Source organism: Lissotriton helveticus, chromosome 1_1 (assembly GCF_964261635.1).
Source record: "Lissotriton helveticus chromosome 1_1, aLisHel1.1, whole genome shotgun sequence".
Lineage (NCBI taxonomy): Eukaryota > Metazoa > Chordata > Amphibia > Caudata > Salamandridae > Lissotriton > Lissotriton helveticus.
In genome coordinates, this window is record NC_136057.1 from 617,553,746 (window position 1) to 617,580,495 (window position 26,750).

A 26,750-nucleotide genomic window follows, 5' to 3' on the forward strand; every position below is an offset into this window, starting at 1 on the left:
GGACACCAGATGACTCCTTACCATAGTCATACTGGCTCCTGTATCTCTCAGAGCTTCCCCTCTATGGCCATTGATGGTGACCCACTGCCCATACTTGGTAGTATTTGAGGGCACCTGGATCTTTGGAACCATCTCCCGATCACCCAGGGACACTAAGGTGACTCCCGCCCACTCCCTCTCCTTAACTAAGGGCATCTCCTCCCCGAGCACTACACTAGCAACTCCCGGGGCCTTTCCTCCAGTGGGAGGGGGTGGTCTCTTTGGGCATTTCACGTCTCCCTTATAATGTCCAACACCACCGCACTCAAAGCAATGGACAACCCTTGGCTGCTGACTCTGGCCCGGATTAGGGTGCTTCTGCGGGTTAGCCTTAAAGTTGGAGAAGGAACTTTTCCCCGTAAAGTTATCTTGGGGGCCTTTGGAGAACTCCTTTTTCTTATTATCTCCCCCCTCTTTCTTCTGGGGAGCGCCCTGTCCGGACTTCTGAGAATCTCCTCCCGTCCCCGAGGTGGACACTCGGGTACTTGTCCAAATGTCCGCCTCCTCAGCAAGCTTACGGGGGCAAGTAAGTTTGCTGTCTACCAGGTGTTGCCTCAGCTCGGGAAGACATTTCTCGAGTAGATGTTCCTTGAGTATTAGGTCGTACAACCCTCAATAGTCTTCCACCCCACTACCTTGGACCCACCCATCTAGGGCTTTCTTGGCATAATCCAGGAAGTCAACCCAATTCTGTGAGCTCAGTTTGTGGCTGCCCCTAAACCTCTGCCGGTATTTCTCTGGGGTCAACCCAAACTTTCTGATGAGCGCCACCTTCATGGCGGGGTAATCTACCTGCTCCTCCCGGTCTAGGGCCAATAGGGCATCCCTACCTGTCGGAGGCATGTAGCGGTACAATCCACCACCCCAATGCTTCTCATGGATCCCATGGGCTCTTAAGGAGACCTCATAGGCTGTCAGCCACTTGGCTATGTCGTCTCCAGCGGTATAACTGGCGACCACGTCCTTGGGTAAATAAGGCCTGGGCTCCCTGACAAATTCCCTTTACTCTACACCCCGCGGAGTGATGTTACGGGCTTGGAGGTCGAGCTCTCGTAGCTTGAGCTCATGTTCCATCCTCCTCCCTTCTCTCTCTCCTATCCTCCATCTCCAGCTTGGCCAACTCCCATCTGAACTGTCTCTCCTCTCTCCTGCCGGCTAACTCGGTCTCTGACAACCCTCTTGAGGATACACTGCTGCCCTCCCGTGAGGCTACCGTGGGGCTGATTGACATCTCACCCACCCCCAGGGGACATTCTGCAGTTACCTCAATGACAGTACCTCTGTCTGACTCCTCCTCCTCTACCGTTCCCTCCAGATGTGCTTCCACCCAGGCTCGCAGACTAGTACGGAGCTCCTCTCTTTTGGCCCCTCGCCTAATGAACACTCCCCTTTCCTGACAGAAATCCTTGAGCTGTGCCACAGTATAGGTCTCCAGCTCTGACATTTCGAATTCCATCTTGTCAGTGAAAAGTGTGGACAACCACCCCGAAGTAGGGTATAAGGATATGAGACTCTGAGGGTCTCCTCCACCCACCTCCAGAAGAGAATTTGAAAAAAACAAAATGTTAAATCAGAGGGCCGCTGGGAGAAAACTCCGGGTGTGTACGTGTGACGCACACTGAATTATTATGGGGTACAGAACAAGCACGGCTCGCAATCCCACCCGCTGAGCACCAATTTTATGTTGGACCTGCGATGGGCAAGCCCAGCACAAAGGGGGGTAGCTTGGCTCAAGTGTCAAGGCAGTGAAGGCTGTAGTGCTAAGCCGGCTCTGACCCAATAATAACCCCCTGCACAGTCACACTAAAAAGAAGGACACCACACCACTGCTGTAGAAAAATACGATTCATTTATGTAAAAGTTCTCTGCTTGTGAATAGGGATCAATTGGAAAGCACAGTTACATTTCACTTTTCACAAAACTCTGGGATTCAGGTTAAGAATAAATACAGGGAATAAATACAATACATAGGAATTCAGGAATACTGGTATTGCATAAATATTGACATTAGCTCTGTTCAATAAATAGATTAAATAGCAGGCTCAACTGTCACCATTACATGAATTAAATACCACTTGTACATAGCGCATTACTTTCTAATTCATTTAGTCTTCAAAGCCACATTTCCATTTTAATAACGCTGCCACCAATTAGAGAAAGTCATGCAGTTGACTCTGGTAAGTAACACACTTTTAGTAAATGGTTGTTTACAGTACTTGTAGAGTTCTGAGGACTGCCTACAGTCACACGGTGAGCGGGGACTCCTTTTAGTTTACTCAGGAACTATGCGCGTATAACTGGAAAAACAAGGAAACCCAGTAAGTCCTTCATTCGGCCCTATGCGGCCACCGAGGAAGGATGTCCGCTGCCGGTGGGGGTTGACTCGAGCCTGCAGTGCTACTGCGGGCTCCTAGGTGGCTCAGTTCGACGTCGCTGGACGGACGAACGGCCGCACACAGGGGTTCTTGCCTTCATCGCTCACTTAACTCAATGTCGGGCACAGTTCCACTTTACCATGGCGCACCAACAGGGGAATCAGATTTCCTCACAACGGCTGGATCGATTAGCGATTCAGTCGGGCACAGTATTCTCCTACGCCAGCATCAGGGAATTCACGGGCTTCCGGGACCTCCCTCCAACTTCGTCACACGGGGGCTGGTCCCGCCCACAGCAACAGTTTCCCGGGTCTCGGAAAGGGCAGGGACGCAGATCCCGCCCAGTAAAGGCCGGCCTCTCCCCGCCCCGGCGCACCACCTCACCTTCTCACTTTGGGCACCAATCAGGAAGCGCGCAATGCCGGTGGGGCTCGGAGACGTCCGAGTCCCCCGCGCTTGGCGCTACACGTGAAGGGGGCACAGGATGAGGTCACGGCGATCGGGCACACGCCTCGCGACCCGACTTCTTCCTCAGTCTGACGCCACCGGGGGGGGGGGCGGGGAGGCACGCAAACTCGGCCACAGTCTTCTGGGGCACAGAGGTGCTAGCTGGGCAGGCGCTGTAGGCGCAAGGGTTCAAAATTACGCCTGACTGGAACGCCAGTCAGTATCCACAATATTAACCCTTGCCACACTACTGCCTGTTCTCTCAGCCACCTCAAGGGTAAGCAGGGCAGGTGTCTTCTCTGGTGTCAAGTCAGGAATAGGGGTCACAGCTCTTCAGCAGCTATCAGCATCTAGGTGTAGTAGTCTAATCAACTCCCCTCTCTCTTCAATAAAATGACCGCCAGGGTCTGGGCTTTATATAGCCAGAGCCCTGAGGTACTGGCACCAGCCAGAAGGTTCTAGAACCTTCCCTGGTTGTGTCAATGGGTTGACATGTTGTGAGGTGTCTTATGGTCACTCACAGCCACCGTACTGGGGCTCTGGAGCGGCCATTTTGTGTACCTGAAGAAATCTTAAGAATTCCTGTCAGGAAAGCGCGCCAACCACAAAGGGCGCCAAAACCTCAGAAGGTCAGGGTTCAAGGAGGCTCTAATGGGAGTCACTCTCATGAGGAAAATATATGTCCACCATTTTAAGGTTAAACACAGACAGGTTGCCAACCTCAGTTTTAATGGCCACAGGTTTCTCCAGGCGCCTTGTACATAGGTGCCAGAAACCTTGTGAGCAACTGGGTGTCAAGGAACACCTAGCCCCATGAAACAACACACAAAAAGGTCCTGGTAGACAAATGAAAAGCGACAAATTTTGAGAGGTACAGGGGAACAAAAGAAATTATAGTGGTGAGAGGACTCTCAGAAGCAGACGGGTCCAACAATGTCAATATGATGATGGAGGTGGGTGCCATGGGGCAGGATGTAATAGTGGTTTCATAGCCAATAAAGGTATTTCCAAGGCATGGTATCAGTGTTAGCTTCCCTAGCCATGGTAGAAACGTTTAGCACCTTCAGAGGATGAACATAATGAAGATATGGGTGCTGAAGTCTTTTCAGGATCTCCAACATAAATATCAGATGCCAAAGACACAATTTTATGAATACCTTCAATTTTGGCATGCCCTCCTCCCCAGTGTTATGGGACTCGAGTCCCTTCCGGATTTTAGCCCCATTGAGGCCAAAATGTTTATGGGAGACCTACAGGACCATAAAATCTCTAAAACGTATCAGTCTCTAGTAACAAATGCATGGGAGGAAGACCTTGGCCCATTAGTTGGAGATGACTGGACGGAGGTGCTGGCCTCCCCTTGGGAGGCGGCGATCGCAATGCGGCTCCGCCTAATCCAATTTAATTACCTACACCCGGGGATAATATAATAGGATCAGGCTGTGGAGGACAGGCTTGGTGGCATCTCCAACTTGCCTAAGATGCGGTCAGGAGGAGGGCACCTTATTTCACACAGTCTAGCAGTGAACAGCGATTGCAAAGTTCTGGCTGGGGGTTTTGGCCTGTCTTGCAGAGGTGTTACGGTGGGATTTCACCTTCTCGCCTAAATTAGTGTTTTTACATATCAAGGAGGGTGTGGGGTAATTTTTATAAATGCCACCTAATGCTATTGGGGATTACCCTACTAAACAAGACAATGCACGTAAGTGGAAGGCAGAGGTCCCGCCTTCATTGTCAGCATGGAAAAATGGTCTTGATTTTAACATGGGATTGGAAGTTCCTATCTTTAAAGCACGGGGGTGCCCGCAAAAGAATTCCAATATCTGGAAGCGATGAGTGGACTATACAGGCCTCTACCTGGAGCCCATTTCTTCTGGAGATGCTACGGGTTTGTAATGAGTGTGCAGGACGAGGTGCATTGGACCAGTGGTTAAGCATAAATTGTTATTGATGCAGTGGGAGTGGAGGCGATGCTGGAGATGCAGTGCAGGGACAGAGCAATGGGGGGGGTTATACTGGTTATGACTAATGTGTTTTTGTTGAAAAAAGTATATTTTAAATGTCAATGCAAGTTTTTTGTACTTTACACTGTAGCAGATAGCCTCTGGTTTACAGAACTCTGCATTGTATTTGACACAACGCAATAAAATATGTTTCTAAAAAAATAAAGTAATGAAGATATGGAGATTAATATCCACACATTGAATCAAACCGGTCCCATTTTCATACAAGACAAAGTACAGCTCATATTTCTGTTTATACTGACCTGAAAAATTATACGCCTTATTAAAAGTTGGGCAGAATGAATACTCTGCCACAAATGTGGTGGATGACCTACCCACTGTATTACAAGTTCAGTTTAGCCTATGGCACTTGTAATAGGGTGCATGGGGTATCCGTCTTGTTTTTATGGAATATCCCGTCTGCCAAACTATAAGTCCCATTATGTCTTTTCCCATGAAACATTTTGAATTCTTTGAGACTAAGAAAAATACATATTATATTGGCTCTGGGATTGTATGTCAGGATATCGAACACAAAACTATTGTGCTATAGAAATATTACCAGAATATCAACTACCCAAATATTGGTATGTATAGATTTTCTATTCTTAACTGCACTTCTTTGTACCATGATGATGCATGTCATCCAGGTAAATATAATTAGAGTCAATAGTACTAAATCTATGCTTATTCATATACATTTACCTTCATGATATTTTAATACTTTGGCTGTGATATTTTTGTAGCTAAATATTTACGGCTTGATAGTTTGGTAGTTTACTGGCTCAGGAGGCTATAACCCTAGTAAAAAGAAAAAAAGAGTTGGTCAGTTGTAATGGAGCCCAATCAGAGGCTTGGACATTTGTCACTAATAAGCATTGCCCATCAGGCTCAATGTTTGTGGTATTTGAGGGTAGTTTTGAATAAGCCAAGTGGATCAGAATTTTGAGGTATTGTTACCTACATACTTATATAAAGCACTCTTTATTTTAGGTCTGGTGGCCAAAATAATGTCAAAAATGCTAAAAAAAGAGGTTTAGAAAGAGGGTCCTATGGAACATTTCAAAGACCTGCATAGGATTACATCCCCAATTATTTACATCAATACAACATAGAAAATCCTTGCGTCTATCATGAAGAAATGAGCAAATGAAGACACTGACAAGATCACACAGATTTACCTGTGGGATAATCCCTTTCAGGATGAAATCCCTCACCCACCGAAGGTGGCATGCTTCATCATTTGGGATTTTCTTCTAGATAGAAAAACCTAGTCCCACCAAGAGCCACAACCCCCTCTCTGAGATGGAGGAGCACAGGGGTGTTTTGATGTCTATTCTAAAAGGATATTCTAAATCCACAAAATGAGAGACTGAGTGTAGGTGAGGGGTGCAGTGCAAAAAATGTCATTAACCTGTAGGGAGTGATATTAAAACTAACTAGAGTGAACAAAAATATGCTTTATTTGTATGTTCCCGGTGTCATGATTAAATACAGTGCACCTGAGGTATGGATTTTAACCACATGTGTCAGACGAAATATGTGGTCAACATGTTTCAGCCGTGTTGACCCACGAGGTGTCAAGGCTTTCATCAGGACCTAAAAGATGCTGCTTCTATGTAACGAGTAATTAGATTAAAAAAATAGTGCTAAAGTACGGAACCAGTTGTATTTCAGGTTCCTGTTCTCAGAAAGGTGACTGTACCTAATGGGAACAGATACATAAACAGGGGTGATAACGTCAGTGACGTACAGCATAAATGAATTACAGAGTATGTATGTAGGATCCAAAGACTCCCCAAATTACACAGTACACCAAATATGTGTGTTACAAAGATCAACGAAATTAGCTTACCCGTAAAGACTATATAGAATACTTCACCTCTGGCAACAGCTCAGGGAGAGGAGGCACCTCTCTATGAACAAGTATAGAGGGTGCATGTGTCAGATTCATAATGTACACCAGTAGCATAGGAGCTTACCACACACTATTTTTCAAGAAAAACAGACAAACATGAGTCAACAAGAACAAGAGAGAAATATGGAAAACCCAAAGTGTCTGGACAGCAGCAATGCCACGTCTGTCCTAGTTACTGCTTTGATGACACATATATTTATATATATATGTCTGACATAAGCAGTGATGATACACACAGACGAACACCCCAGGCTGAAATGTTTGTATGTTCTGTTATTAGCTTGTACGACATAGCACTGCCAAACACAGCGCCCTAACTTAAGGCTACAAAAGACATCTGTAATTCATACAAGACTGGTAACTGAATTGTCATCTATGTGGCCAATCCAAAGTCTGAACCCATTAATGGAGTATTATCAACAAGGCATTACACCCAATGTGTAGAACAAGAGGGCAAGCCATGGAACATATTTAAATTAAGGTGTAAGTATCCCTTATCGCAACCACAAAGTGCTCTAACCTCAAACCTTCATCTCTATCCCAAACAAATTAACGTCAGGGTGAAAGCGTTACTTCCAGCAAAAATGGCGCTTTTTTCTATCCAGACACTCACCTCTCCGTCAGTACCCCGGACCGAGTTGAGTCTGCAACCGGACGTGAGTGTCAATAGGTCGAGTGGCTCCTTAAATACAGTCTCCAAATTGTTCAAATTGAACCTGTGTGTACTTCTCCCTATCGGGAAATGTAATTACGTATTCAATAAGCTTCCACATTGCCGGCTCTCAATATACTACTGTGCATGCGCAGTAAACCTCGATCCTGACGGAAAATGTAGTAACAGCATCGAGCGTTCTCTTCCTGGCACGCTAATCAAATATAGTTGAATATAGTTAAACCCGAATCCAGCGAAGCTACAAAGCATGCGCAATGTTCGTGCATAGAGGGATTGTAGTGAAGGTACCCTAAGCAACAAAGCGGAATAATTAAAAAACGGCCTCTTGCTTTATTTAAAATCCAAATAACATTATGGCTGCTTCTGTCATAGGGTCAAAAACATATATATGAAATGGTAAGAGCGGTCATGGTAGCGTGGTTCTGTATATCTATGTCTGCTTTAGGCATGCTAATATGAGATTCTCAATTGTACCAGCACATCCAGGGTGGCTTGTCCAGCAGTTGGAAATAACAAAAGTAGGAAAAACAGGTCTAAAACATGGTAGCACCTGGCGTCATATGATCTTATGATCGTATCCATACTGAAGGAAAAGTTAGTACAAAAGGGGCATCCAAGGTACCTCACAAACAGCCAGCACCCATATAATGAGCCATGGAATGTCCCTCACAGACATCCACCACACCAATTGTATTTCACCATCAGTATGACCTCTGATTTACAATGATACCCACAGAATGTCATCATTCAGCCCCACGCTGTCACTCTGTAACTTATATACCCATCTCTGTTCACGCCTAAAAAGGTATGTGGAAATGTCCGTAACTTGGGCAGGGACATATGGTTTTTCTAGAACCGTCCACTTAAGATTGTCTGGGGAATGTTTTTTTTTCTCTAGAAAATTATTTGGTGGCAACCTTTCTACAATGGATGGTACTCTTATGTTCTAAAATGCGAGTCTTAACCTTGCAGGTGGTCATTCCCACGTATAGCAAATCGCAAGGTAATGAGATAAATGAGTCTTTCACTATTACAGTCCATATGCTGAGACTGCTTCCATGATTTAGGGGTGCCAATGTCAATCGAGATTGTAGGTTTCATTTGTGGACAGGTTGTACAAGTCCCGCAAGGAAAATGCCCTCCAACAGCTGGTAGATTCCAGAGAGTGTTTTGTTGGCGTGCTTGCACCACCCTGTCTTTGATATTCATGCTACGCTTGAAGACAAACAGAGGTCGAGAGATGGGGGTGTTCCCAATATTTAAGATGTTCCAATTTTGGAGAGTGGCCTTTTTGATCTTGTTTGAAAAACTGCAAAAGGTATTCATACATGTGAGTCTGAGATTATGTTCCTTTGGTCCGCCTGGCTCGATGAGGACTTCCCTGTTATTGTTTGCTGCCTGTTTCATTGAGCTCTTTTTCAGTTTTTTAGGATAGTTTCTATATTGTAGTTGGGATGCCAAATTCTTCACATGTTCCTTGTATTTTGAGTTTGAAGAGCAATTCCTCCTAATCCTTAGAAACTGCCCAAAGGGCAAGTTATCTAGAAGGGCTTTGGGTTGGTAGCTCTTATATGACAAAAGCGAGTTCCTAGCCATGGGTTTTCTAAATAGTTCAGTCCCCAAGCCACCACCTTCAGGAAAGATGTGGATGTCCAAAAAAGGTAAACTGCTGCTACTATATTCAAAGGTGAAATTTAGGAAATCTTCCTGCTGTTTAACCACATATGAAACTCATTGATGGTGTTCGGTGTACCATGCCAAATGACAAACACATCGTCAATATAGCGTTTCCATACAAGGATATGTTCCTTGTATGGATTTTTTCCAGAGAAAATTTATCCTGTTCAAACAGACGCACATAGAAATTCACCAGGCTTGGGGCAAAAACACTGCCCATTGATGTTCCTGATATTTGTAGAAATAATTGATCTTCATATTGAAAGAAATGTTCTTTCATCACCAGGCAAGCACAACTCATAATGAAGAGAACCGGTGAGGTGGTATCCAAGACTCTGTTCTCAAGAAATGTTTGTATGGCCACTAGTGTCTCATCTTGGGGGGAAACAAGTATAGAGAGACTCGATGTCGAAAGAGACTAGGTAGTCACTGGTGACATCGAACGGTTTCCCTTCCAAAAGGTAGAGAATATCCTTACTATCTTGAAAGTATGTTGGCATTTCCATCACCAGTGGTCGAAGAAAATGTACTATGAATGTGGAAAGAGGTTCCAAAAGACACCCTATCTCAGAGATGATGGGACGACCAGGCGGCGGTCTCTGTTCCTTGTGTACCTTAGGCTGTACATAGAAGTATGGAGTCACTGGATGAACTCTCACTAAAAAGGAGGCTTCTTGTGTAGTAATTAACCCTGGGCGTAGTGGGGCATAGTGGGGCTCCGCGGAGCTACGCGGAGAGGGCGAGAAGCTACGCCCACTCCCGCGCTCTGCGTAGCCCCACTACGCACCTCCCTCCCGCTCTCCCCTACATACTTTATTTAAGCAATTACACGGATTAAAACAACTTTAAAGCACTTACCTTGTCCGGGGCTCGTCCGGGTCTTCATCTTTGAATAGCGTCCTTTTCCTGGATACCAATGCGCATGCGCGGGCGGCCGCGTATGCGCATTTCTCGGGAGAAATGCGCATGCGCGGCCGCCCGCGCATGCGCATTGGTATCCAGGAAAAGGACGCTATTCAAAGATGAAGACCCGGACGAGCCCCGGACAAGGTGGAGTTCTGGACTTTTTGGTTCCGTCCAGAGGTGTCAGGGATAACACCCGAAGACCCCGGAGTTCCACCTGTCTCGGTGCACAAACAAACAGAAACACGGGCTTCTCGATGGTGGCGTCAAAGACCAAAGGTTTATTACTGCAGGGACACAGAAGTCACAGAAACTACACATGGGCAGTATCTAGGAGCCTGTTCAATTTGTACAAAGAGGGTTGTTCCTTATATACTAAATATTGGGCTTCAGGCAAATTCTTTACATGTTACCACAGTTCTAAACATTCGTGTCTTAAACAATAAATATTTGGCGTTGCACAGGAATCGTCAACAGTATCTGATGTCAAAACATTACGAATGAGGGGTTCCCACTAGTCCATCATAATCCCATGTCAATTCTTCATTCAAGACCCGGACCGCCTCATCGTAAATTTCGTTACCTCCCCCTAATAAAGGCCCAGAAGGAAAGGAGCAGAGCCAGGTGCAGAAGATAGGAAGACAGGATAAGAAATGTTTGTGGGTCGTAAATGGGCACGGTTACCAGCTTCGGCCGCCTAATCATGATCAGGCCAACGAACACAAGAACCAGTATAGCAGGACTGGCCTCAGGCTGGGGAGGCAGTTCTTGCCGAGTCATGCTGCCACAACGTTGCTGGCCTAAGGTGCACGTGTCACTAGCAAGGTGAATCGCCGGTTAAAGCCTACGTGTCCTTTAATGAAGAGAGATCATTGTGTGTCCATTGACTATGTGAGGGCAAGGAATACAAAATGGCTTCCGTGTTCTAAAATGGATGCCGTAGGTAAATCACAAATGTGTTGGTAACAGGAGTGCTCTTGCTCGTAGCATAGCGAAAACACCAGGATATACTAAATGGATCATTTGCGGTTCACTGATACCAAAATTATGTATTTACGACAATGTTACAAACACGAGTAAAATCGTCACGGAACCTCAGACCCTCCTTTTGCCCTTACATAGGCAATTACTCAGTCTATATCAGAGTCAGAGTCTAATTCTATGCTCATTATGTCAGTGACATGTTGTTGTATCATCATCCTGTCTCGTGCCTTTTCTCCTAATGCAGGTGGTTTTCTGAAACAGGTTGCAGCACAGAGACTACACAGAGCGGGACCACATTGGATAATAAGACAGCACGAGAACAGAAATACTAGGATGACACCAATGACCATCAGAACCTTCCATCCCCACGCTGATATCAGAGTCCAAAACCACTCCATGAAGGACCAGTTTCCCTTATCTACGTGTATAGAGTCGGAAATCTTGTGTAGCTTAGAGATTGCTTCATAGACTGTTGGAGCATTATTTGGAATAAAGACACAGCAGCTCGATTGGATCATTCTGCATACCCCACCTCGATCTGCAAGTATTACGTCTAGAACCATACGGTTCTGCAACGTCATGAGACGATCCGCCTGAAGCTCAGCTGTTAAGTTACTAAGGGCACCAGCAGTTTCCGTAATAGTAGATTCAACTACCCGTGTTAGTTGACGTAGATTTCTACTATTGGCCATAGGCCCCCAAAACGGAAGGAAACCTTTGAAAAAGTCTCCAGCTTCTTGACCAGCGGTATCTTCCTTGCTGAAGACACCTCTTGCTACTCTGGTTTTGTGATAATCTGCAGAAGCAGTGTATGTCGGGGGTAACAATCGAGCAATATAACATGAACCTGAAAAGTCAGCAGGCAGCCATGTATATGCTCTGTCCTGACAGATGAAGTAGGTACCCCTAGCAGTCAGAAAGGCAGGGGAGGAGTTAGACGGAAATACGTAAGTCTCAACGCACTCACTCCTCCCTAGCTGAGCTCTCGGATTTCTCCCATTTCCTTGCAAACAGACCTGACCTCGGTGAGGCACGACCCAAACTGAAGTGGAGCTTTTACGCTTGCTTTCTCCCAAACTAAGGCGATACTCTGTAGAGTTCCAACTCAAATACACCCGTAATTCATCTCTAGGGTAAGATGGAGTATTATTGACGTCTTTAATCATATCAATAATTCCCTGGACTAAAGCTTTGTTGGCTGAGTTGTATTTAGTGGACCGTGGTGGACGCGGAGGATAGGTCTCAAGGGCATATGAAAAAATGGTCTGAAAGGCCTGAAATGATCCATTGTAGCTAAAAGGCAAGACTAAATAGGGAATGCCTTTATCCATAGTGTGAGGTATCAAGCCACACACCCAGCAGTCTGTAGTATTAACTATCAGTTGGTGTTGATGCAAGAGCTGTACAAATGTATTGTTAATAAATTCTGAGCGTCGAGCTTGTTCGTGTTCAGGAAATGAGTGAAAAGAATGCATAGAAGGAACCGTAGAAGTAGTAGGATCAAGGGGAGGTACTGTAGTTACTGGCATAAAAATCAAATATACACCAAAGATGATTCCACCCACCAACGTTATCAGAACAATTAAAAATGTAACTGCACATTGCATTAGAAAGCATTTGCTGTGAAGTATTCTGTACAGTCTATTTCTGCGAACATAAATTATATTTTCTCGTTGTAGCTCAGGAAGCTCCATCTTCTACGACCGTTCGCGACCACTGATGATGTGTACGTAGATGAAAATGCCTCTATCAGCCCTGGGAGTTCCCAGAACTAACAGAAAGATCGACCTTGTGTCTGACCCCCGCAGATTCAACTAGGCACACAGCCACGACCCTACGGCTACCCAGACGGCAAGGCAATTTTAAAACAAAAAGAAACAATACAAAGTATTAGCAAACTTCCTGGCTGGAGGCAATGTATAGCAAATTCAAATCTGAAAATAGGCAGTTTCCTGCTTTATTTGTCCATATTGCGAGAACGTAAGTTGTATCTCAGTTTTGCAGGGGCTGTCTGATCTGGAAACAATGTATTTTCAGCTGACGTTGCAATGTTCACGTTCGCAGATGGCAAATGTTCCTTTGGTGCAGATGGCAAATGTTCGTTGGGTGTGGATGACAAATGTTCAGGGTTCAAAAGAGCAGTTTCAGGAGGAGAGTCAGAATTTGGTGAATCCGTGATTAGTTCTGCATCGCTGAAAGGTATGAACCTGGGGATTTGTTCCGTTTCAGAGGTACCGATTCCTTTCTTTACCCAGTTGTCGTAAGGAAGTGGCAGAGGCACACGTTTAGCATGTGTCGTATGGATCCAGTTTTTTCTTCCGGCCACACGAATAGCAGTTCTCGTTGCTAACAGGACTTGGAAAGGGCCAATGAATCTGGGCTGAAGATTTTTTGTTCTTGCAAAATTTTTGATGACCACCTGATCACCCGGTTTCAGCTGATGGCCTGGACTCTCCGGTGGCTTTGGCAATGCATCGAAAACCTGTTGGTGAATAAGACTCAATTTAGCAGTCAAGTCGAAAAGGTAATCAATTAACATTGGGTATTCCAGCTGCTTAAATTCTTTCGGTCTAGGTACCCCCCAAACATTTGCAGGACGACCAAAAACTATTTCATAAGGACTAAGCCCTACTCTAGAATGTACGGTTGCTCTTGTTGATAGTAAAGCCAAAGGCAATGCGTCTGGCCAGGACAAACCCGTGGATGCTTGTATCTTAGCAAGTTTCAGTTTAAGGGTGCCATTGTAACCCTCGACTAAACCCGCGGACTGGGGATGATTCGCACTATGAAACTTCTGTCTAATCCCTAGGCCGGCACACACACTCTGCATAACTTTCCCTACGAACTCACTTCCGTTATCTGACCATACAATCCGTGGCATTCCGTATCTGGGGAAGTATTCCTTAAGAAGAATTTTGGCAGTGGATAAGGCAGTATTGTCCTTCAGTGGGTATGCTTCGATCCATCTGGAGAAAGCACAAACTACCACTAGGACGTATTTCAGATTATTGCAACGATCCATGTGAATGAAGTCTAGCTGGATCACTTCAAAGGGGCAGGAAGGAGGAGCGAAGTGACCTGCAGGTGTGGGGATTCCCTTGCCAGGATTATGCATCAAGCATACCATACAATTTCTCACCACTCTCTCTGCACACTTACTAATCCCGTCATTCTTCCAGACCGGAGCCAACATCTTACAAATCCCTTTTGAACTGATGTGCGCTGTTCCATGTGCCATCGTCACTACTGCAAGCACATACGCATCAGGCAACATCCAACGCTGTTGTTCCGACAAATCAATCCAACACCCACTCGAGTCCAATTTACCCGTGCTCTCTCTCCATGCAAGTTTTTCCTCCTCAGTCGCCTCTTTCTGAATTTCCTTCACGCTTTCCACTGTGTTCTCACACATTCCAGACTCAGAAATCCATCTTGCAGACGTTGCAACATACATTCTACTCATCATATTTCTATCTGTCTGTTTTGCAATCTCATCAGCAAAAGCATTCCCACGACCAACATCATCCGTGATTGCTTTATGAGCACTGCATTTCACAATCGCAACTTCAGTCGGCCAGGTTAGAGATTCCAACAAGTCATTAACTAGCTGACTATGTTGAATCTTAGTCCCATGGGACGTAATGAAACCTCTCTCTTTCCACAAACAGCCAAAACTATGGGCCACGCCGAACGCGTACTGACTATCTGTGAACACATTCACTCTCTTTCCCTTAGCTAAAACGCACGCTCTTGTTAGCGCGATCAATTCTGCAGCCTGGGCAGAATTCTGACTCACTCTTGCAGTCTCCACAATCGTACTCAAAGTCGTTACTGCATAAGCAGCAGTCACATCACCATTCTCCAATTTGAAGCAAGACCCGTCAACATACAACGTGCCATCTGGATCTGACAACGGAGTGTCTTTTAGATCGATTCGTCCTTTTGTTTCTTCCTCAGTTTTGAAACAACAGTCGTGTGGTTCGGAATCACTCGACTCTTGGCTAGTCGGCAACAATGTTGCTGGATTCAATACATTGCATCTTTTGATCTGAATATGACTAGCTAACAGTGTCAGTTCATAACCTGATAATCTAGCACTGGTAAGGTGCTGCGTCTTGGTTCGGTTCATGAGTGTATCCACCGCATGAGGAACCATAACTACTAGCATGTTGTTCATTACTAAACCAGCAGATTGTCGAATGGAAGCTGCAGCTGCGGCTGTAGCTCTCAAGCAACTAGGCAATGCTCTAGCTACTGGATCTAATGTTGATGAAAAATACGCACAAGGGCGTTGTTTATCACCAAATTTCTGCGTCAACACACTCAATGCACAACCTTCTCTCTCGTGGACATAGAGCGTGAATGGCTTACTGTAGTCGGGTGTACCCAATACAGGTGCTGAACACAGTGCATTTCGTAACTCAGAAAAACTCTGCTGACATTCAGCAGACCATGGTACCGGACTCGGAACACCTTTCCCAGTCAAGGCTACCAATGGTTTTGCTAGAAGAGAAAAATTTGGGATCCATTGCCTACAATATGAGGTAATACCTAAAAAGGCACGTACTTCTCTCTGCGTGCTAGGAACATTCATCTGTGTAATTGCTTTTATTCTCTCTGGGGTCAACTTCCTTCCCTCCTTTGACAAGAGATGACCTAGGTAGGTCACTTCTTGGCAGCAGTATTGCATTTTTGAAGGTGACACCTTGTGATTCAAATCTGACAAGTGATGCAATAAAGAAATCGTAGCTGTTTTGCAAGTTTCCTTGTCATCGGCAGCCACTAGAAGATCATCGACATACTGTACTAAAGCAGAACCACGAGGAAGTACGAAGGAATCTAACTGGCTTTTTAATGCTTGACTGTAAATGGATGGGCTTTCACAATAACCTTGTGGAGCGCGTTTAAATCTGAAACTTCGTCCTCCTAGAGAGAAACCGAAGATATCTCTGCTTTCCTCGGCTATCGGAATGCTGAAAAAGGCATTTTTCAAGTCGACAACCGAAAACCATGCTGCTGTAGCAGGAATCAACGTTAACAATGCAGTAATGTCTGGTACCACAGGAAACTGTGGGATCACAATTTTATTAACCTCTCTAAGATCAATTACGAACCTATATACTGGAGGCTTTGTAGGATCAGTTCGTTTCAAAATAGGCAGTACAGGACTATTACAGACATTACCTCTAGTTTCTTCTACAACATCTTTCTTGATCAGGTCTTGTACTATCAGTAGGAGCGCACGCTCACCTTCACTAGAGATTCTGTATTGTGGAATTCGTGGAAGTTTGACATTTGCTTTCAAAGTTACTACATAGGGTGGAATTTCCAATAGACCTACATCATTAGGACCAGTCGCCCAAAGAGTATCAGGGAGTGAACGCAGCTCTGGTGGGAGCGCATCCATCGACAAGTACATCGGAGAGATTATTCTTTTACCCAACGTAAGTTGTACTCCTGCTGGAGAACAGTACAATGTCGCGTACAGGCGTTTTAACAAGTCTAAACCAAGCAGATTTTCGTTACAACCTGTCGTCAAAATCAGGGGTGCTTTCAATTGACGGGGTCCAACAGAAATAGACAAAGGACCAGAAACAGGGTTGTGAACAGGGGCGCCCGAAAAACCTACTGAAACGTTTGTTGAGCCAGACAAAGGTGCGCCAGGGAGTTTCGCATGTATGATAGAACTTTTTGCTGCACCAGTATCCAACAGAAACGGTTCGACTATACCTGATGTTGCTACTGCGACATAAGGCCCACTCTGATCTACTGGAACTGATACTACTCCCTCTCTTTGTCCATGGCTGTCCTAGTACTCGCTTTGCTGAACTTCCTCACTAGCTTCATAATAGTCTTCCACATGATACTGTGGAGACCTATTCTGTTGGGCAGATTGTCCATTTCGCTGGTCGAAATAATTAGAGGGGCGATCACTTGTCTGTGGAGGCATAGCACCTCGTCCTCGACCTCTAGAGTTTTGCATAGAACTACCACGACCTCTCTGAGCTGCCGCAGCATTATTTTGTGCCCGAACTGGACACTCATTTTTGTAATGACCTTCCACTTTGCAATAAGCACATTGATTCCATTGGTATTGTGGTCTTTGAAAATTATATTCCGTTCTTTGATATGACCCTTGCTGCATATTCGTCTGATTCGTGCGAGGCGGATAAGCTTGCTGTAAAAGTACTTTAGTTTTTAAATCTTTCGTCTTTTTATCTGATTTTTCCTTCTCTTCTTTATCCCTATTTTCATAGTACTGGGCAGTCGCAAGTATTTGCGCAGTCGTAGAGACAGCCCACGCACTTTCAGAATTCTTTAATTTACTACTAAGTTCTGGCAACAGATTGTGCACGAATTTATCAACAAATAATCTCTGGCCTCCTTCTGTGCTCATATCCTGACCACTATGATCCACAAAAGTCTCTTCGAATCTTGTGAAAAAGTCGGAGACGCTTTCGTCTTTCTTTTGTTTGCACGCGGACAATTTGTCCCAGTTAACGCGCAATGCTGGCATCAAGGTTTTCATTAAATCGATTATTCTACCAGGCAAATTAGCAATTAAAGGTTCAGGTTTGGAACCACCTATTTGTTGACCATCCGCTGCAATTATAGCTGCCCAGTCACCACCTAGGGCAACTGGATGATTCTCTTTACGAATTTTAGCCCAAATTGGTTGCGGTACTACATTACCAAATAGCAGATCTATGTCAGCAAGATTCAATACACAAGCGTCAACTGTTTGAGCCAACTCTTTGTAGTACCCTGCAGGATTTTTACGCGGATCTGGCAAGGCCTGTTTCACTGCTAATACTTCAGCTCGCTTCCATGGAATATGTATCCAGACTCTCTGGAATTGGGCCGGAGCGGCTGCAATACCAAGGTTTGCGTTAGCTTGCACAGCTTCACGCCAAATTGGCGGAACCTCTCTCATTGGGTATTGACGATTTTGTTTCGTACTACGTTTCTCTAATTCTCTTGGTGAACGAAGGGATGGGTCATTCCTATAACTTAGAATCAGTTCCATCGCTTCTTTTATATTTTGTCCAACTATCATACCTGCAGCAAACTCTTTCTGAACATTAATTAATTCTCCTAGATTTGATTCAGGGTCATCCTCTTCCAATTCCTCACGTAGAAGGAAACACATTTCATCGAACACATATCGTTGTGTCGGTTCGTTCCATTGCATAAATGTATCTAATACATCTTGTACATTATATCTTCCAACTTTCGAAACCCATCTAAGAGCAGTGGAATCTAGTATTCCTCTTTCTTCAGTACTGGGAAGCTGACTACGCCTCTGCACAGAGTCAGAGGTAGGAGTCTTAATCAGAGTTTTATAGAAGGGAGATAGAATATTAGAGACAGAATCAGTGATTCTCCGACGAACAGAAAGCGGAGTCATAATATTAGCAGAGGCAGTGAATAGAGTAGCAGTTGGAACAGATAGATCAGGAACAGTAGGAGTAGCAGGCAAAATAGCTTGTGAAGTAGCAGGTGTGAGCGACACAGGCATAGGTAAAGAAGCCGGCAACCCTAGAAGAGGGGTTGTCGAAGGAACATTAATATTGACCACAGGAGGTACAGGAACTTGATTCAGGGGAGCGGGAACAGGGACACCAGGTTGTCCAGCAACCGGTAATTGAACATTCGGTATAGGTGGAGCCGTAGCACCCTGTGCATACGGTGGGGGTGATCGTAACAAGTAAGACAACAGGGGATCCTTTTCAGGGTCCTCTACTATCTTAGCCGTACTCGATGGCAAAGCAGGATAGCACTTGTCTATCGCTAAATTACGCTCTCTATTGGCCACCTCCATCGCTTTCTCAGACTCGTTGAGTTGCAGCTGCCTAGCAGACTGTTCTAAAGTCAACTCTTGCTCTTTCTGTTCTTTCTTCAACTTTTTAATTTCTCTCTGTTTAGATTCTTTTCGCCAATAACGAAAAGAATCAAACATTGCCGGCCGGGCTTTCTTCTTAAACCACCTTCTTTCTAGATTATCGAGAACCTCGGGTTCAAAACTACCATGTAGTGGCCAACTAAGGACACCATCTTTCTCTGTGTAGTGGATCCATATCTCGTTATAAGAGATAGGGCCCACACCAAATTTGCAATATAGATCATAAAGGGGAGTTCCAATCGGAGGAACCAAACACGAGTCCTCCAACTGGGAATCACTGTTGCAACTAAAACAAGACAACATACAATTTTTCCGACTTACCATTTTATAATCCGGAACATAAAACAAACAAGACACAAACAGAAAAGATGCGCACTCGAACCAAGAACTTAGGCCTACCAGAACTGACAAATGTATCGATACCTGAACTGAACAGAATGATTATCGTAACCAGAATAACCAGTGATAACCTTACAGAACTGAACTGAACTGAGAACTAAAAGGATTATCCAAATAGGAGCAATCCTCACAAAATACTTAACTGAGGTACTGAAGACGTCACCAAGGAGAAACCCGTCACGTTTCGCCGTACTAAGGACTGCACCTCGGGTCCAAGACAGGGCGACGGTCAAGGCAACGGACCACTGCAGCCGTCTGAACGGGAACCCTCGTGGAAGAGAACGTCGGGGCCACTTTTGCGATATGCCGGGATCGATGAAGTGGGGCGCCTCCCTCTGAAATCTTCACACGAAGCTCCTCGAACTCTTCAGGCTTTTGGACCGGTACCGAATGACGTCGCCCCACGTTGGGCGCCAATTGGAGTTCTGGACTTTTTGGTTCCGTCCAGAGGTGTCAGGGATAACACCCGAAGACCCCGGAGTTCCACCTGTCTCGGTGCACAAACAAACAGAAACACGGGCTTCTCGATGGTGGCGTCAAAGACCAAAGGTTTATTACTGCAGGGACACAGAAGTCACAGAAACTACACATGGGCAGTATCTAGGAGCCTGTTCAATTTGTACAAAGAGGGTTGTTCCTTATATACTAAATATTGGGCTTCAGGCAAATTCTTTACATGTTACCACAGTTCTAAACATTCGTGTCTTAAACAATAAATATTTGGCGTTGCACAGGAATCGTCAACAGTATCTGATGTCAAAACATTACGAATGAGGGGTTCCCACTAGTCCATCATAATCCCATGTCAATTCTTCATTCAAGACCCGGACCGCCTCATCGTAAATTTCGTTACCTCCCCCTAATAAAGGCCCAGAAGGAAAGGAGCAGAGCCAGGTGCAGAAGATAGGAAGACAGGATAAGAAATGTTTGTGGGTCGTAAATGGGCACGGTTACCAGCTTCGGCCGCCTAATCATGATCAGGCCAACGAACACAAGAACCAGTATAGCAGGACTGGCCTCAGGCTGGGGAGGCAGTTCTTGCCGAGTCATGCTGCCACAACGTTGCTGGCCTAAGGTGCACGTGTCACTAGCAAGGTGAATCGCCGGTTAAAGCCTACGTGTCCTTTAATGAAGAGAGATCATTGTGTGTCCATTGACTATGTGAGGGCAAGGAATACAAAATGGCTTCCGTGTTCTAAAATGGATGCCGTAGGTAAATCACAAATGTGTTGGTAACAGGAGTGCTCTTGCTCGTAGCATAGCGAAAACACCAGGATATACTAAATGGATCATTTGCGGTTCACTGATACCAAAATTATGTATTTACGACAATGTTACAAACACGAGTAAAATCGTCACGGAACCTCAAAGGTAAGTGCTTTAAAGTTGTTTTAATCCGTGTAAATGCTTAAATAAAGTATCTAGTGGAGGGCGGGAGGGAGGCGGGTGGCGGCCGACTCGGCTACGCTCACGGAGTGGGCGTAGTGTTGCCGGCTACGCTGTCTACGCAAAATGCGTAGAAGGCAACACTACGCCTACTCCGTGGGCGTAGCCGATTCGGACGCCCACCCTTAGTAGTAATCCATCCATTCACCTTGGCCTCTCCCACTAACATCTTGATCTCAGTTTGTAACCTCTTGGTGGGATCTATTTTCAATGGTTTGTAGAAAAGTCTATTCTCAAGCTGTCTTAGACACTCGGTCCGATAAGCAGAGGTATCCATAAGGAATATAGCACCGCCCTTGTCGGCTGGTTTGATTGTAATTGAGTCATCCCATTCATGAACTATTATCAACAAGGCATTACTCCCAATTACATCAGGGTGAAAGCGTTACCTTCAGCAAAAACGGCGCTTCTTACTAACCTGACACTCACCTCTCCGTCGGTACCCCGGAATTGGTCAAGTCTGCAACCGGAGATGAGTGTCGAAAGGTCGAGTGGTTCCTTAAATATAGTCTCCAAATTGTTTAAAATCGAACCCGGTGTGTACTTCTCCCTATCGGGAAATGTAATTACTACTAAGCTAAAAAGCATGCACCATGTTCGTGCATGGATGGCATGGATGGAATGTAGTGAAGGTGCCATTAGCAACAAAGCGGGATAATTCAGAAATGGCCTCCTGCTTTATTTAAAATCCAAAATAACATTATGGCTGCTTCTGTCATCGGTATGCCCACACATTTGTTTGACAGTACTGAAGTGCAAAATCAGCCATCACTGCATCACTAGTATGTGTCTGGAAAACATTTGAGCATTAAATGTTACAAACATCACTGTCAAGTGGGAAATAACTTTTAGAACCAAAATAGACCTTTGTATTTTATGATTAATTGTGCTACCAGATTTTGTAGAAAAGTCACGTTTAGATGACAAATATCACCCGGAGTATGCAAAGAAATATATTGGAATATTTCCTGTCTTCCTTCCTCGAAGTTCACAGCTTTGCAATCTCTTTGACTGCCTGTTCCCTGAACCCCGTATCCTACTTGCAACCATGAGTTTCTACAAGGACTGCTTCAGCAGCAATTCATTATTTTTTCAACCAAGATAGTATTGATGATGTACTTTTATACAGGAGCAAAATTAGATGTTGATGCCATATTCTATTTCGTAGAAAACCAGCCTGTTAGACCTGACACCCTTGGCGTGGTTTTCCCCCATCTTTTTGCCTCTGTCTACTGTATTTTTTGATGCTGTGCTGGATTTCGTTTTTGCTGGTTTAGATGCTTTGGACACTCTGCCACTGCTGATCAGTGCCAGAGTGTAAGTGCTCCCTATGTAAATTGTCATAATGATTGGGAATACCTGATCGGCATATTTGTATCACCATGAAGTCCCTAGTAAAGTGCACTGTGTGTGCCAGGGCTGGTGATGACAGATGCTACTAGTGGGCCTGCAGCGCAGATTGCGCCACCCACATGAGTAGCCCTAAAATGGTGTCTCAGGCCTGCCAGCGCAGGGCCTGTGTGCAGTCAGTGGACTGCCATGTCCGCCTGGCCAGTGTCCCCACTGGCTGGGCCTAACCCTTCCCTGTCTGTGCACATCAGTCACCCCTATGGAAGGCTCAAGGTACCCCCCTGGGCAGGGTGCAGTGTATGGGTAAGGTAGAGCATGTACTAGTGCAGGTCACATGCTCTGGTAGTGAGCAGCAGCCATTTTGTGTGCTCACTGCTGTAAGGTTATCTTGCTCCATAGAATAACATGGGGGAGGCTGGTCCCATTGGATACCAGCCTATCTTCTCATAGGAACAAGATGGGACATAAGTGATTGATATCCCTGAACTCAGAATTTAATAACACATTTTTTAGGAAGGGTTGTTTTTACATTCTGTGTTTGAGAATAGTACTTTTAGAAAGTGGCTGTTCTCTTGTCTAACCTTTCTGTGTGCCTGGGCCTGTTTGTGAATTGACTGTCTGGCCTGAGTGTGACAGGGGCTGCTGTGCCCCCAGGAGGTTGTCTGAGTCAGCCCGTGGATGAAAGGCAGCATCTGCTGCCAGGGAAGTGGGAGGAGATCACACCTGATAGTGACAGGGCTGTGCCTGCCTGACCACAATGCTGGCTCCACCCCCTGCTGGGCGACTGTCACCTCTGTCCCTGATACTGAGAGGAAGAAGGAAGCCAGGAAACCCCCAGTGCCTCAGCAACACCCAGAAATGGTTTAGACCGGGCTCAGGGCCCACGTGCACAAAGACTTCAAAGGACTTCAAAGACTTTTTGGGGTATAAGAGAAGGACCCCTGACTACAGAAAATTTAGATTTCACAATCAAGAGGAACCTCTGCTGGAAGAAGGACTTCTGAAAGGGCTGAAGGAAGATTGCCTTGCTGTGTGCTCAAAGGGCTGACCTACCCTGCTATCCCACTGAAGGAGAGGAGAAGAAGGCTTTGCTGTGTGCTGTGCCCCCATCTACTTGAACTTAAAAGACTTTGCTGTGTGCTGTGTCTTCACTGAATCTCCAAGGGCCTGAGAAGAGCTGGCCTCCTGTTCCTGGAACCCAGGGTTAAAAGGTTCCTAAAGAAACCCAAGACGCTGTGCAGATCGTGCTGTTTTGGACCTGGAGCGTGTGGTGCTCAACTGCTGAGCGTGAGTAAGGATCGGTGTGCTCATCGGCACATTCCCAGGGAGGGTCGGAGGTCTGTGGTGCCTCCCCTCGTGCATCCTGCTCCAAAGCGGTTGTGCGGCCGAGAGGGCGGTCTTTCCGTGACCTGCATCCTCAAATATCATCTGCTGCCTGTTCACCGCCGCTGCCCGGGGCCAGAAATACCCTGAAAAGTCGCTGTTCGTGAACGGTGGATGCAGCGGCATAGATCGGAGCCACCGCGCCCCCATTGGCTGGAGGAGCCGAGCCCCCTCAGCAACGCCGCGACGGGATAGGCCCGTACGCTGCCGCGTCATTGTTATTGCCATGCCGTGATTGGCTGAGGAGCGGAACGTCATCGTAGGCCTGACCAGGGAGCCGCACTGCCATTGATTGACTCCGGTGTGAACAAGAAGGCTCGTCGCAAGTGCCGCGACGGGATTGGCTGGTCCATCGGGACCTCCGGAGGAGCCACCGAGAGCCGTGATTGAAGTGTAACTCGGCGAGGAGCGAGGACAGAGTGAGGTGACCTCGCGAAGGGATCCTGCGTGAAAGATCTCTGCCCCTGGCCTGAGTCCCCGTGCTGGAGCGCTGAGTCAGCACCCCGCCGCTCCCCGAGGACCTGAGAGCGGGCGGAGGGCTGCCTGGGACCGGCCGGGGCAGGGAGGAAGCAGAGAGTGCTGGCGCGCAGGCGCTGAAAGTATCAGCGGTGCCGGTCGGCCCTGGAGTGACCCTGGGCCACGCGGTGAGGTGCGCTTTCAGCGCTTGATGATCCTAGAGTTGAAGGGCTAATTCTTTTTAGTGATTCACTGCTGGCATAACTGGGTGTGCTCGTTTGTGGAGCCCATTGGACATAGATCAGTGCCCTTATTTTTAAAGCCTGATTTAAGTGACTTGAGACAATCTTTGATACACGAACTTCCTGAAACTAAGTGCAACCACTAAGATTAAGTGCTACATTCTTTTAAAGTAATGAATATCGTGCAACCATTTTATTTACCTGCTGAAACTAGATAAAGATATATATTTTTATAAATATACTTACCTGTGTGGTCTCAGTTTGTGGTGGATTGGGGATTACTGTTGTGTTAAGTGCATTTATGATACACATTACCTCAGAGATAAGCCTGTCTGCTCGTGCCAAGCTACCTAGAGGGTGAGCAGGTGTTATCTAGTTTGTGTAATTCTTCACCCTGACTAGAAGCAAGGGTCCCTACTTGGTCTAAGGTACTTACCTCTGCCAATTAGAGACCCCCAGATCTAACACAGCCTTTATATGAAAATTCATCAGGAATCATTATTGTCAAATTTAAATGCATAATCGTTCAGTCAAGAAATAAAAAGTGGGAGTAAGATGTCCCATTAGGCGTGAAATGTATGCATTAGTATGACGTTTGCTTGACGCCAGTCAGTCCAAAGTCAACTTCGGTGCAAAATCGGCAGTGGCTTGGAAAACATTCAAGAGCACAAATTACATCAATGTTCAAAATTACATTTGGGTGGAAAATCACTTTTAAAACCAAAATAGCCATGGAGGTAAAGTAGGGAGCATTGTGTTGTCACATTTAAGAAAAAGTCACATGTAGGAGCTAAAACACACATCAATATGCAAACTCAACTTAAATGCAAAATCACATTAATATACATACGTAATTTTAAGTGCAAAGCCACCTTAAGTGCATCACGAACAAGACTGAAAAAATATTTCTGTGTAAATATATTTAGGTAATAAATAACATTTGGATATAAAACCCCCAAACATTTAACATCAAGAGCAGTCAATTTAAGGGGAAGGAAAATCATATTTAGGTGCATATCCCCCTTTTAGTGTGGTATCATATTTAGGTGAAAAATCACTCGGCACAGAAAGAAAATGTGGTAGTAAGTTCTACATTAGGTGTAAATGGTGTTCATTAGATGATATGATGACTCTTATTTACTAAAGCGTTGCGTGGGTAATCATGTGATGTAACACAGTACAAAAGACAGCTTTAATTAGCTAACTCTTTCAAAGATGCACATATGGAGGGATACCTTTTGTTTTATTGCTTGAACCACAATGTAACCTTTAATCAATTAAGGTACATAGGTGCATATTACCAAGGGCCATTATCGCCGCCTTAGCAGGACTTTTTCCCGCTAAAGCGGTGATAATGTCATCACCCTATTACCTAGCTGTTGCTAACACCAGTTAGCGACAGCTAGTAGGAGATAGCGCTAATCTTGGGGCCCACTTTGCATGTCAGCGATATTTATCGTTATGACATGCAAAGTGGGCGTGCCTAGATGTTAGCGACTGGAAACAGTCGCTAATATCGCTATCTCCAATTATCAACAAAGCTTTAATTTTGGAAATATTCGCGATAAACCTTGATAATATCAAGGCATCTCAGCGGTAAAAATCGTCGGAGCGCGGCGATATAATTTTAGCCGCTAACCATGCATAGCGATAATTATCGCTATTGCTTGGTAATATGCCCCTAGTTCACAGAGGTGCAAGATCACGTTTGTGCATCATGAGCCTTAGTTTCAGACTTACCACGAATCTGTTCTGCGTGTGCATCACTTTTTTGGTGCAGACCCAACGCAAAATCCATTATGATATTTACAAAGCCACACAAAAGTTGTTTTGCGTTGCTTTGCTAAAAATGTATTGCCCTGCTCAGTGTCACGTTGTATCAGGGAGGATTTTCATGGGTGGTGCATGGGCATGCCTGCCATGAATTTGATGAAGCCCCAAAATTACACAGAGTTGTAGCCCTGGGTTTTGCGCCAAAATGGTCTGCCTGTCTCAGTCTGGTGTAAAGATGGGAAATATCTTTATGTGTACGGAGAGATTAGAACTGCACCATATCTTTGAAAATTTGGTACAGTTCTCCTTTCTCCCTGTCATGCAATGCAGAGTAACTTCACTTACTGCTTTGCTTGAAATGTTTGTAAATCTGAGCATTATTGTGAGAAACATTTAGAAGTATGAGTTACATTTAGGAGCACCATCATTTTAGGTGCAAAATGACCCTAATTGCAAATGAAGTAGTATTGTTGTGTCACATTTTGGAAGAAATTAGGGTGCATCATGAACAAAAGTCTAGAAATATTTTGAGGAGCATAAATTAGTTTAAGGAAGAAAGAATGTTTAGTGAGGTAGTTAATTTAAGCCGGCTGTTTCCAGTGCTCAGCACCAGCACTTAATTGGGAACACCGATACTTATGACAGTTTGCCACTTGGTGGGCTGTTTATCTGATTTAGAGTAAGGACATTAACAGCTGTTTACTAATTCAATACATGTTAAAAATTACAAATACTTGGCACCCATTCTAATCGTATAGCTTTGGGGGTCTGGAATAGTC